We start from the raw sequence: 14,243 nt of genomic DNA, 5'->3' as shown, positions 1-14,243 counted from the left end.
TGTTATGAGAGTGTAAAGAGCATCTCCCTATTCACTCTGTCCATCCCCTGCATAATTTTGTATGTTTCAGTCATGTCCCCCCTCAGGTGCCTCTTTTCTAGGCTGAAGAGGCCCAAACGCCATAGCCTTTCCTCATAAGGAAGGTGCCCCAGCCCCGCAATCATCTTAGTCGCTCTCTTTTGCACCTTTTCCATTTCCACTATGTCTTTTTTGAGATGCGGCGATCAGAATTGGACACAATACTCCTTTTTCCTGTTCTCACAGTTAGCAGGCCTCTTTATCAGACACCTTTAGTAGAGTAGCTGGGGGGGTGACCCAGTAAATACTGCAGGCACCACAACACACCATGTAAGCAGCCCCTCTCACTCATAGTTGGAGCCATTCTGGGTAGCAGCGGAAACACACAGGTGCCGCAAGAGCCTGTGTGTTGCCATCACTGCCCAGAATAGCTCTGATGGCAAGTGGAAATGGCTGCTTCCATGAATCATAGCAGCATCTGTAGTACTTACTGCACCACCACCACCCCCTTGGTTATCCTATTGCCAGTTCAGCAATTTCTTTGTGTGCTGGGAAAGATAACCGGTTTAGGATATTGAGGGGAAGGGTATTATCTCATCTCCAAAGTCAAACTGGAGTTGAGCATCTTGTTTCACCAGAGCCTGGCCCTGTGATCAGGTCCTGCATGTGAACAGAAGGGATCTTTGGCCAGAGACAGGAACCCAAATGTCTGGTTTTTCCTTAAGGGCTTGACTCTCGTAAGTTACACTGATCTCCTGCAAGGACAGACAAGAAATCTGTGAGCGAGATGTGGTCACTTTGAAAATTCCAAGGAGCCCTTGGGGGGGTAGGGAGGGCTGCCTTTTTGAATTTGGTTTGAGACCTGGGAGTGTCTAACATTGGTCAAGTAGACTTTGTTTTTGGCCTGAGCACCCAAAACTCCAGCTCCGGATCAGAGATCTGTGTTGGGGCAGCCCAAAATAATGGGTTGTCTGTGTCTGCCCTGGTAACAGGCTAACTGAGCATAGGGCAGGTGTAAGATGCCTTTAGAGCACCTCCCAGCAGCTCACCGCCTCCCATCAGCCCATTGCTCCAAAGATCTGCTCCACCCCACCTCATTCCCATGCCGTAAAGTTGAAATGCGAGGCCTGCAAACCAGGAAACAGAAGAGTCAAGTTCTGATGAGTGACTGTAGTCAGTGATTGGAACAGATGACAAAGAGGGGCAGTAAATTCCCCATCGCCGGGAAGTTCTTAAATCAAACCAGGGTGTCTTTCACCCAGCAAGGTGGCAAGAGAGTGTCCTGTAATCAGGTTGCCGGCAAGACCACCCTCCTGGGTGGGAACTACAGACCATTAAGCTGGAAGGTCAGAACAGATGATTGCGATCTTATCGTATGACCTCACTTTTAAAAGGCCTGTGAATTTATGACGCTTTCATGAAGTGAAGAGCTCTCATTTTGTATCTTGATCCAGCAAGGAGAATAGCGCAGGCATAAACAAGTTGTTTGCTCACACTCTGGCTACAGTTTTGTCTCCTCTTTCCTTCCTCTCTTTTGCCTTCTTCCTTCCCATTTTCCTTCCTTCTCCCTTCACTCCGCCTCTCCCCTCTGTCTTTCTACTGGAGTCAGGACTAAAGCCAGGGTCAACCCTTAGGAGCTGCAGGGGCCCAATGCAAAACATTTTGGCAGGGCCCCCACCCCCAAAGGGCCACCCCGCTCACCAGGAGCAAGGCATCAGGCAGAATCACTGCCAACTGTTTCGGGGCACGGGGGTTCAAAGATTTCATGCCAGAGCATCAGATACAGAGTGAAGTGCCCATAGTGGGTGCTCTGTGGGTTGGCCCAGTGGGTTTCAAGGGAAACCCCAAAATCCATTTGGAATTCTTTCCTGCTGACAATTTAACTGAAAGTTGGAGGATAACCCCCCTGTCTGCTCTTTGAATAAGACTCTGTATAATGTCTCTTTTGACCCTTTTCTTCTTGCTGCAGGTGAACAGGAAATCTTAAACTGATTCTCCACGGATGACATTTTAGCGTGGGCAAAACTTCCATCGACGGCAGCATTTAGCTACTGCATTAGTAAACTCGAGCCAGATGGCTGGTTTTGATCATTCCAGATGGGAAATTTTCCCTTTACATACATACAAATCCTTCTGGATCCGGTCCACACGGCCATCTGTAAAGATGGTATTTGAACACTCTCATCTAGGCTTCATAATGGCCCTAGGGAGTAGACGATAGGTTCATGATGGGGATTAGAAAGAGACATTGCAAATCTCCCAAAAGCCAACAGATTCCATGGGACATTTTCCTTCTGCTTCTACATATGAAGAACCAGTAATATCACCATTTACCTGAGAAAATATTACAAATCTTCTCTCTCTCTCTCTCTCTCTCTCTCTCTCTCTCTCTCTCTCTCTCTCTCTCTCTGTGTGTGTGTGTGTGTGTGTGTGTGTGTGTATGTGTGTGTGTGTGTACACATCCTTCCTCAAAGAGGTCATGGGAATGTAGGAATGCAAGGAGATGAGATGGGCTTCTCATCAGAAAATTGTCTTGCTTTTTTTCCGAAAGAGGTAAATATTAATGTTAATATTGTTAATGTTCATATTAACACAGGGCTCCTGCTTAAAATGGAAGTCATGCGCAGGTTCTTCTCCCTCAGATACAGTACAACTGACATCATGTTCCGAGACTACAAATGGATACTAACACGGGCCAGGAACACAATGTGAGGGTAAGGAGAGAATAGACCCTGTAATGTCTATGGGCAGGAGGTCTGGTCTAGAGGGTAGAGCCTCCATTTGCCTGAAGATTAACATCCACAAGGTCGCCAGTTCGAGGCCACCGGCACCGTGCGACCTTGAAGCAGCTGGCAAGCTGCAGCTGAGCTGTTCCATCTGCTAGGAGCGTGGGAGGATGGAGGCCAGAATGTTAAACCAGATCGGAGTGTAACACCTTGAATGTGGTGGTTCTTGAAAGAGAGAACCTTCTTTCGATTTGTAAAAATCCCTGCGTGGATTTAATAAGCCTGCCTATGTAAACCGCCTTGAATAAAGTCTTGAATAAAGACCAAGAAAGGCGGTATATAAATACTGTATATTATTATTATTATTATTATATTAATGTCCTCATGAGAGGCAAGAAAAATTGTACTACGTGTTAGAGAGGCATAAGGGAATTAAGACACTAGATTCTCTTTTTCCAGAAGAATTCCCATGTTTATTATAATGTGTACTTCCACCTCCAGAACTACAGGGAAGACCCTGAGAACTGGTCCAGAACAGTGGTCAGAAACATGAACTTTCATCCAGGAAGCTACAAGTTCAATCTCCAGCAAGTCTACGCAAAGGCTCTTGGGCAAGCTTTAAACCTATTGGACCAACAGTTCCCAATTGGGCCCTAAACTTGAGGGGGCCCCCCCATAATAGGGTTATAATATTCTAGTCTTGTCAAATGCACACAGCAGCACATTGCAGGTTTTATAGAGAACATCAACAATTTACATTTTCTTATGAATTCTTAAAGTCAGTAATGTTTGTTTAAACCGTGATTTATTTATTTATTTATTACTATACTTGAATTACATGTGTTAATTTGTTATAGAACAGCATAAAAATATTTCTCTGGAAAAGTTAAGAAGACAAAGATGCAAATTTATGTAGACTGTGTACTTTTTGAGGATTCTGTGGTTCACATTTTGCTTGTTTACTTGTAGGCTTTCATGTATGCAATTTTAGATTAAAATGTGCTTAGATCAGTGGTTCCCAAACTGTGGGTCAGGACCCACCAGCGGTTGCAACCTGCTCATCGGTGGGTAGTGAAACTGACAAGCCGATAGCTGACAAATAAAATGTATTGAGCCCGATGGAAAGTGAAACTGAGCACACATGCAAGTTTACTCACAAGTAGGCAAGTGTCCCTCAGTTCTTATGAATAACCAGGCAAAGGGGAACACCAGGCCTCCATAATGGTCCTGATCTGATGAACATGGTGCTCAACAAATGCTCCAGAAGGTAATCCTGCCCCACCATCATAGCGGAAATGATAAAAAAACAGAGGTTTGAGCCACTGGTAAAATGAAACTTTTAAAAAAAAATCTCATAAAGTGCAGTCCTGATACAGTGCTGGTTCCCAGCCTGTGGTACGTGAACCATAGGTGGTTTATGAGACCCTGAGAAATTATCTGCAAGGTATCAGAAAAAAAAAGATTGCTTTTGATCACATCCAGCATCTTGCCAAGCAACTCTCTTCCAAGGACCACCAGAGAGCGCTGAAGTGTCAGCTGAGGCTATGAGTGGTCGGTTCTCTGCCCTTTCTGGTTGTCCATGAGGATTACTTGCTCAGGAGTCACTTCCCCATGGACCACCAGAGAGGGCAGAGAATGAACTGCCCACAGCCACAGCTGTCACTTCCGACATATCCCTGAGAGAGTACGTCCCATGGGCCACCAGAGAGGGTGGAGATCGAACCACCCACAGTCACAGCCAGCAACAAAATCTTCTCTATAAATAATTAATAAATGGCCTCTGAGCGGCCCGCTTGGAGGCAGGCTGTGCAGCATGATCTTTCCCAGTTGGAAGAGACACTTGGCCAACAGTCTGAGGCTAAGAGGCAAAGAAGGAAGGCTCATAGCCAGGGAGACAGACCAGGGACAGACTGCACTTGTTCCCAGCGTGGAAGGGATTGTCACTCCCGAATCGGCCTTTTCAGCCACACTAGACGCTGTTCCAGAACCACCATTCAGAGCGCGATACCAGAGTCTTTCAAGACTGAAGGTTGCCAACAAACAAATATCTAATAAATCTTCTCTAATTATTACAAATGTAATTACATTTTGTGTGTGCAGGGGGGTAGGGTGGTCTATGACGATTCTAATTTTTGCCTCAGTGGTCCATGGGATCCTAAAGGTTGGGAACCACTGTGATAGTGTGTTGTTTTAAAAAGTGTGTCCCGGTGCTAATAAGTTTGGAAACCCCTGGCTTAGATTCATTTGGTCTATCAACTCACATGCACTTTTTAATCCCACACTTTGATTGCTTTCCATTCTGCCACAGAGATATAAAGTCTATAATAAAATGTTATAAATGTTCTGTCGGAAGCATTATTAGAACTGTAGGCTGGTTTTAGAACCCAGTAAGACCTTATGAGTGTTCATGTTATTTAATGGCAAACTTGTGAATGTGAGAAGAATAAACATTTCCAGTAAAACAACAACAAGCAAGTATGGCGTCTCGGAAAGACATTATGGAGTTCCAGGAAAACATCACAGCCCCATTCATCATCACTGAGACTGGAGGATAGCATTATGAGAGCTTCCAAAAACCTCTGCTCCAATTTCTTCCCTGTCCACTTTGACCCAAACACGGGCCTTGCTGTTGTAATTAATGGCATCTTAGTTACTCTTTAGTCACAAGATTTCAGTGGTTACCATCCGAGACAAGCTTTCAATTGCTGGCACCGATTCCGAATTGAGGTTTTTCAGTCGCGACACCCCTGCTATAAACACCAGATCCCATGTTTAAAATCAAGTGCATTCTAAAATACCTCATCTTAATTCAAAGGTATTTTAGGTTCTCGTTAATCTAAGTTACAGAGGTAATTTGTAATGTAATGACAGGTTTAAACGGGGAGGCTTTAAAGTTAATTCTCATTGATGCAAGAGGAAAGCAATTCTTCATCTCCTTGTTTGTTATGCAAAAAAGCCGGAGAGCGTGGTGCTGGAACAGAGGAAAAAAGGATCTTTAATGGAAAGTGAGGTCTACAAGCAAGCCAAAATGGGGACTAGAGCTGAGACCAGTATATTTTCTGAGAAAATGCTTGTGGGGGTGCAGACCCCTACTTGAGGGACCACAACCACAGTTCAGTGAGGCTGTTGGGTAAGGAGAATGTCCTTAGTGCTCAAAATCCAAAAACCAAATTCAAACTGGAGACTAACTGGAGCCTCACTCACACGTTACTCTAGGTGGGGCTTCTATGACTGATAGTCACATAATATGGAGCCCTGGAGAAAGGGGTTAGAACAGGGGTCTGCAAACCCTGGCCCAGGGGCCAGAAGCGACCCACTGCAAGCCTCTTTGCGGCCCACAGCCAACCTCTTGTCCTCTGAAAGCCTCTGGCGCACTCAACTGAACATGACCAGAACTATGCTCTGATTGTATCTGGAGGATGTTCTGAGGGCCAGAGAGGTTGAATGAATGAGCCCGTTCATTCAGTTATTCACTCATCTAAGTTCCATCTCTAATTTATGTATTTAAATTTTATATTTCAATTTCTTTTTTCCGGCCCTCCAGACCACGCCAGATATTTGATGCGGCCCTCTGGCCAAAACGTTTGGAGACCCCTGGGTTAGAAGGAGGGGAAATGTGGAGAGTGGAGGACAAAGGAGCTCCTTAAGAATATAAGAACAGCCCCACTGGGTCAGGCTATAGGCCCATCTAATCCAGCTTCCTGTATCTCACAGCGGCCCACCAAATGCCCCAGGGAGCACACCAGATAACAAGAAGACCTGCAAGGCCTCTTGGGAATTGTAGTTAAGAACATAAGAACAGCCCCACTGGATCAGGCCATAGGCCCATCTCGTCCAGCTTCCTGTATCTCACAGCGGCCCACCAAATACCCCAGGGAGCACACCAGACTCTTAGAAGGAGAAGGGGGCAGAGTGAAGACAAGGGATGAGAAGGGATGTAGGGAGATGAGATGGGCTTCTCAGCAGGACCCAGAAGAAGGACATAGAGGAGCAAGGGTGCAGGGTGGGAAGGGAGGAAAATGGTGAAATTGGTGGGGTAAGATAAGGTTTTAGGAACTCAGGAACACAGTGGCAAAAATCTGTGACTGGGAGTGGCTCTCCATAGCCTGAACCGAGGGTGACAGGCAAGGGTTGAGCTTAGAAACAGTCTGTGAATGCAGTTCTCCCACTTGCAACGGGGAACCTACTTTCCTCCACCAAACAGACTATCATAACTTATGGCCCAAGACGCCAGCGTAGAAGACCTTATTTACACGGTGTTTCCCACTGATGGAGCCCTAACCCTAATGGGGTGGGGCGGGGTGATCGAACAGCCTGCAGGAGGTAAGTAAAATGTTTTGTGCTTACCGCCTTGTCAGTTGCCCAGTCGCCAATGGGTCTCCTTGGACATACACCATCTATTTTGGTGGTGCATGCCCAAAGAGAGAAAAGGGGCTGGGAGATTTTTAAAAGAGGGGATCAAATCCAGCATGCTTCATTTCCACCAGGTTCAACTCCTCCCACCTCCTCCCTGCCCCTGGTTCCTCCCCACCCACCATCCAGAAATGACCCTCCCATTCCATCCTACATCCTTCCCACTACCTCCCCCACCGCTACCTGGTGCGGGTAGATATTGCCTTTGCCACCAGCGAACATGAGCCGCCACCACCATGTATACTGGGCAACCTCACTGGGCAGCATCAGCGAGCGCAATGATGTCATAGCAGATTCTGGCACTTCCACCCGGATCTTGCTGCTTCTTCGGGTGGAACTTTTGTTCCGCGGGCAAAGCCCAGCAGGTAGGATTGGGCTGTTTGTGTAACAGGGGAAAAAATAGCAAGTATTCTACCGTAAAATGAGAAGAGAACTGTCTAAGCATAGCACTAAGGGAATGAGATGATGAATCGGTCATGAGGTTTCCTTGGCTCCTGGGACTAGCAGAGGTACCTAATCCATTTTCTATGTTTTTTTAACAGCCTGAGGACAAACCATCTTTAACCTTATATTTTATTCCTGATGTAGCATGTATTCTCCAGCTCCCTTAGCGTCAAATTCCAGTTAGATTCTGAAGTCTCATGAAAATGACATTTCCTTCCAGACAGCCAGCATAAAACATTGGACATAAAATTAGAATTGAGGAGGTGTGTGGAAGGTCCATTCCTTAAAAGAAGGCAAGTCTTATCTATGCCTTTGGAAATTAACAATACAGTATTACTAACCGGAAAGCTGAGGTGTAAGGAACAGCGTTGGTACCAGGTTTGGGGGGGGGGAGGCAAAAGCCCCCCCCCCAAAAAAACTGCCCCCTATTGGAGCATGAGAAGCTATAACCTAGTACAGTACTGAGGGTTCAGCTGTTTTCCAAATTCTGGGGAAGCTCACAAAACTGTTGCGCTAGAAGTCAGTAGGGTAGCCAGGCGGGAGCTGAGGGGTCCATTACCACCCTGTGGCAGTGTTAGTTTTTTGCTGCTTCTGCCACAGAGGAGGGTATCAGCACTTACCCAGTGGCACGATGAAGTGCCGTGAAATAGGCCTGCCCTGCCTGCTTGACCTGGCCGCCCAACCTGGATGCAAATGGAGCTAGTTCTGAAATTTTGAAATGAATGGGGACCCGCCTGAAATTGGCTTGTGGCCCACCTAGTGGGTCCCGACCCACAGTTTGAGAAACACTGTGCTATATTATTTTTTTTTCTTAATGCGTTTCGATTTTATTATCTTGTTCATTATTGTCGGCCGCCTGGAAGTTGTTGGCAAGGTGTAAATACCACCGACAAACACAGGACCCAAAAGTGATGTAAGGTTCTCTTTCTCGTGGAACGAATGGTGTTGCATGCAGGTGCAGAGGAAGGGATATGGCTGAAGGTACAACTGTTACCCTGCACATGCCCAGTCTCATCGGTTCTGGGAAGCTAAGCAGGGTCAGGCCTGGTTCGTACTTGCATGGGAGACCGCCTGGGAATACCGGGTGCTGTAGGCTTATACCATGATCTCGGAAGCTAAGCAGGGTCAGGCCTGGTTAGTACTTGGATGGGAGACCGCCTGGGAATACCGGGTGCTGTAGGCTTCTACCATGATCTCGGAAGCTAAGCAGAGTCAGGCCTGGTTAGTACTTGGATGGGAGACCGCCTGGGAATACCGGGTGCTGTAGGCTTATACCATGATCTCGGAAGCTAAGCAGAGTCAGGCCTGGTTAGTACTTGGATGGGAGACCGCCTGGGAATACCGGGTGCTGTAGGCTTATACCATGATCTCGGAAGCTAAGCAGGGTCAGGCCTGGTTAGTACTTGGATGGGAGACCGCCTGGGAATACCCGGTGCTGTAGGCTTATACCATGATCTCGGAAGCTAAGCAGGGTCAGGCCTGGTTAGTACTTGGATGGGAGACTGGGTGCTGTAGGCTTCTACCATAGTCTTTCGAGACTGAAGGTTGCCAACCAACCAACCCAGCTGGATGGTCTGCAGGGCACCTGTGAGAGCGCTGAACGTTTGGCAGCCTTCCTAATATAACCAGCACATCCGCTTGCTTGCCTTCCACAGGCAAAGCAGTATTACTTCCATCACTCTCTACTTGATATACATAATTAATTCCACTAATGCTATTGATGTAAATGTGATAATAACATTACTCTGGGAGGTCATCTTTCAATAAGGCATTTGAAAGACTGTCAGGTTTTTTGGTTTTTTTTAAGGAACTGTTTTATTGTTTTATTATTTTTGACAGTGTTAAGTGGCCTGTTACGTAGCAAATGCTAAGGAGGTCAAAAATTAACTGGAACTTTTAAACCCAAAATGGCAACATGAGAGCCTCTCTGGTTTGGCGAACAGACCGCTGGATGTGAGCAGGGAGGGCTGGGTTCAAATCCTGACTCACAGCCCAATCCTATTGAGTGCTACCGCTGCCGGAACAAGCATTTGTCAGTGTTAGTGACGTTATGGCTGTTTCACTCTGATCATGCTGGAGAGGCTGGAGTAGGCTGGAGTAGGCCTCACATGGAGTGAGGAAGACCTGCCTATGCAGGTAGATTGATGGGGAGGGCAGAACAGAGAGGAGGAGGTTGGGAAGAGACAGAACAACAGGTGGGTCAGAGGCGTGTTGGAGGCAGGAGGGGGTGGCCGTACAGCATGGCGACTTACACTGGAGTCTATCCCCTTCCTAGCCTCCCAACGCACTCCTTATGTTTCCTTGGAGACCCGCTGGCAATTGGGAGACATACGGAGGGGTAAGGGGAAATATTTCCCCTTTCCAAGTCTCCAGATGTGCCCCCCACTACAGCATACATTTTGGTACAGCCAGTGGTGTAGCTAAAAGCACTAAGTAGGGGTGCAAAGCACTAAGTTTTGCAGGGAGCCTCACCACGGCATGCAAGTAACCCTTCCCAATCCCCTTTGGAGCCATTGGGGGGGGGGAGTGGAAGCAAAATTGAGCCATACACCCAGAGGGCCTTCCTGGAATGCTCCCAAAAGGTGTACACCTCTGTTTTGCTCCCATCACCTGGAATGGTTCCAAAGGGGAGGGGGGAGTGGCTGCTTGCACACTGTGGTGAGTCTCCCTGCAAAACTTAGTGCTTTGCACCCCCTGTAGCCACGCCACTGGGTGCAACTACATTCTATGGCAGGGGGAAAGATAGGATTGGGCTCTCTTGATCAAATCTGTGAAAAGGGGACTCTAGTACCCAATGGAATAACATTGTGATGGGGAGAATTCAATCAGGGCTGGGCCAGGCCAGACTAGATGCTGGTATAAGAGCCATTGTACCAGGAAGTGAGTCTAGAATGTACACACTCTTGCTTTGAGGCCCTGAGTGCAAGAGGGGAGACACTCTGGTCTGCAGATCAGACAAAGGCAAAAGCTAAACTCCTCCAGTCACATCAGTGTGTTTGCTGGTATTAACTGAGCTACCCATGTTGTGATCAAAGGGTAGGCAGAGGCTTAGCATGGTGTGCTCAGATGTCGTGTCGCTGCTGGGACCTGTGCACATATAATCCCAAGCCCTTCCTAAAATAGATGCTTAATACAAGTTGCTCACTTCGTTCATAATAGAGTAACAACCCCAAATCAATCTGATGAAAAGGCTCACCTGGAACCTCATCCTTTTATCAATCCAGTACTCTATTACCCTAAGCAGTTAGCTTTCAGTCTCTCTGCTCATAACCTGTATTTTCCCTCTCCTTGAACTTGGGTATATTGGTGCTTGTTTATTATTAGATTTATCTTTGGAATTTTACAGTCGACTCTCTGAATTGCACATGATTATTGCCTCTTTATGCTAATGCTCTCCCAAGCTACCTGTATTCTCTCACTTGATTTATCAGCTTATCTTATTTGCTAGCAGCCAGCCCTCGGATTGCTTTGGAATTCTGAACAGGAGAGGCCGCTCTTATAGCACTGAGTCATGCCCTAAATGCACCCAACGTGAACCTATAGTGAAATTTCAGGTCGCCATGTGGTATATCCCCATCTGCTGGACAGAAGTGCAGACGGTGGGGTCTAGGTAAGCAGGGGCACTGTCTGGTTCGCACCAGCACAAGGTATCCTGTTGTGAAGTTTGGGGCTAGTGAGGTGCTCTCAATGCAGTGGCCCAAGTTGATGGAACTTGGAACTAAAATGGCCATTCAGTTTCTCCTAAGACCATATCCTTGCTTAGGAGAAGCATCTGAGGCATTTTGGGAGAACCAACAGGAGCTACCATATGGTTAGACCAGTGATTTTCATCCTTTTTTCATTTCACGGCACACTGGCAAGGCACTAAAATGGTCAAGGCACACCATCCGTTTTTTGACAATTGACAAGGCACTAAAGGTTGGCAACCTTCAGTCTCAAAAGACTCTGGTATAAGCCTACAGGGCTGTTTAGTACTTGGATGGGAGACTGCCCGGTATTCCCAGGCAGTCTCCCATCCAAGTACTAACCAGCCCTGACCCTGCTTAGCTTCCGAGATCATGGTATAAGCCTACAGCACCCAGCATTCCCAGGCGGTCTCCCATCCAAGTACTAACCAGGCCTGACCCTGCTTAGCTTCCAAGATCAGACGAGATCGGGCATGTGCAGGGTAACAATTGCTGCACACTGTGCTGTCAATGGGGGGCTCACATCCCCCCCCCCAATGTGTTACCAAAAAGGCTGTTTTGTTTAGGGGAATTATTTAAATTAGCCTTCTGGAAACTTTTGGGACCATAGGCTGGATACAAGACAGCGTAGAGCAAAGAAATCCCTTGTTTAGCTTAATGAGGAGATTGGGAGGAAGGTAACTTTCAATCAAAGGATTATATTTTTATTGCAAAAATACACAAAGGTAAAACATAATACACATGGAGAATCGATAAGTATAGATTTCTAGTACTGGTCTGGTGTACCTAACTAGTGGTGGATGCGTGTGCTATGTATTTTGGGGTGCATCCGAAAAAGAATCAGAAATGGACAGAAAGTAGGGAGGTATTATAGGGGTTCCTTAATCTGCTAAACCCAGTTGCTGACTAAAGATGGGGGAGCAGGGAGGAATAGGTAGGGAAGAAGGGGGGGAAGTTTAGACGCAATGATATATTTACCTGTCCGGGGGGGGGAGAGTTGGAGGAAGAGTCTGGCCACTCCGGCCGGTGGGCAGTCAGAGAGGGAGCCCATGTGCTCTGAGTTCTCTCTTATAAGATTTGTCTTGGACCTAGAAGTTGATCTAAACTGACCGGAAGTATCCCAGAGCTGTGGGCATGCTCAGTAACACTTGGAGTATGTAAAGAAAAGGTGGAAGGGTCCAGAACTCAGTTATCAGCAAAAGCTTGGCTCTGGGGGAGGGAGGCAATTTGCATAAGGTGCTTAAGAGTGTTAAAGCTACAACAAAAGAACAATAGACTTCCTCCTCCATAGGTGCATGCTTGTTTTGCATAATCAGGAGACACAGTGATTAGGTCTGCAAGGAAGTGGGGGTTTGTGTAATTCATGTGTTTGTAGCTTGGCCATGGCCCCTTAGAAACAAGTGCTGGGGGAGGAGTGGCCTGCTTGCTTGGTCTGTATAGTCCAAAATACATAACTAGATATAAAAACACAACTTGGAAGGGAAAAAGGGGATTTTCACGTAACAAATGGCCCTACTAATAAAGGACTCTCCAAAATTCCCACGGCACACCAGGGGACGATTCGCGGCACACCAGTGTGCCACGGCACAGAGGTTGAAAATTGCTGGGTTAGACTAATACATTTTTTTTTAGAAGTCTGCACATTCCTATCCATAGCAATTTCATCACAGCCATCCTCTGACACATATTAAATTATTAACACTCACTCCCTGTCTTTAGAGGAAAAGGCTGTAAATCAGTGGTAGAGCACATGATCCATGCCCAGGGTCAGCAACCTACAGTCTATGGGCTGGATCCAGTCCACCATGCAAAATCATCAGGCCCATAGTCCCAAAAAGATATGACCTATGGTGGTCCTAAAAAAGGAAGTTTGTAAATATAGCTAGTCAAGGAGCTTACATAAGGGTAAGGGGAAATGTTTTCCCTTTTCCCTCCCAAGCCATCTGATCAGCCCCCCCCACCCCATAGCACGCAGCACAGTCTTTTTTTGGTGTATGCTATGGCAATGGGAAGCATAGGATTGGACTGTAAGAGGGAGTTTGAATGGGAAGAATGTCATAAGGATAATCTCCATATATTAGGAATACTGGTGTGCATTTGTGTAGTTAGAAGGGGTGCCCCTCCCCTTCAGAGCCATTCCAGGCTACTAGAGTAAAACAGAGGTGTATGCCCCCCCCACCTGGAATGACTCTGAAGGGGAGGGGCCGCTTGCATGCCACCGTGAGGGTTCCTGCAAGACTTGGCGCTTTTTACCCCCTCTAGCTATGCCACTGCAGATGCGGTGAAGCAAGATTCCATGCAGTGCGCAGAGTTAATAAAACTGGGGACCGCCATCATCCTAAAATTTAGCAAAATCAACATTTTGAAGGAAATTTGGAAGTTTCTGGAAGTTTCTATCAGAAGAAAAATTAGAAAAAAAATATTGAGAAAAGTAAAACATGTTTGAATGAAGCTACAAAAATTTCGCAACAGGAGAGGAAACTGAATGCTTTCCACATGCGCTGCCTCTGACGCATCCTCGGCATCACCTAGCAGGACAAAGTTCCAAACAACACAGTCCTGGAACGTGCTGGAATCCCCAGCGTGTATGCACTGCTGAAACAGAGACGCCTGCATTGGCTCGGTCATGTTGTGAGAATGGATGATGGCCGGATCCCAAAGGATCTCCTCTATGGAGAACTCGTGCAGGGAAAGCGCCCTACAGGTAGACCACAGCTGCGATACAAGGACATCTGCAAGAGGGATCTGAAGGCCTTAGGAGTGGACCTCAACAGGTGGGAAACCCTGGCCTCTGAGCGGCCCGCTTGGAGGCAGGCTGTGCAGCATGGCCTTTCCCAGTTGGAAGAGACACTTGGCCAACAGACTGAGGCTAAGAGGCAAAGAAGGAAGGCCCATAGCCAGGGAGACAGACCAGGGACAGACTGCACTTGCTCCCAGTGTGGAAGGGATTGTCACT

The 14,243-nt window shown here is 47.0% G+C and overlaps 1 pseudogene; it reads right to left on the bottom strand.

The window, feature by feature from the left end:
• Positions 1-11,667: 11,667 nt before the first annotated feature.
• On the bottom strand, positions 11,668-11,787 carry LOC136656350 (5S ribosomal RNA; annotated as a pseudogene).
• Positions 11,788-14,243: the final 2,456 nt, after the last annotated feature.

The sequence above is a fragment of the Tiliqua scincoides genome, chromosome 6, assembly GCF_035046505.1.
Source record: "Tiliqua scincoides isolate rTilSci1 chromosome 6, rTilSci1.hap2, whole genome shotgun sequence".
Taxonomy (NCBI): domain Eukaryota; kingdom Metazoa; phylum Chordata; class Lepidosauria; order Squamata; family Scincidae; genus Tiliqua; species Tiliqua scincoides.
This window is presented reverse-complemented; position numbering and strand designations above follow the sequence as displayed.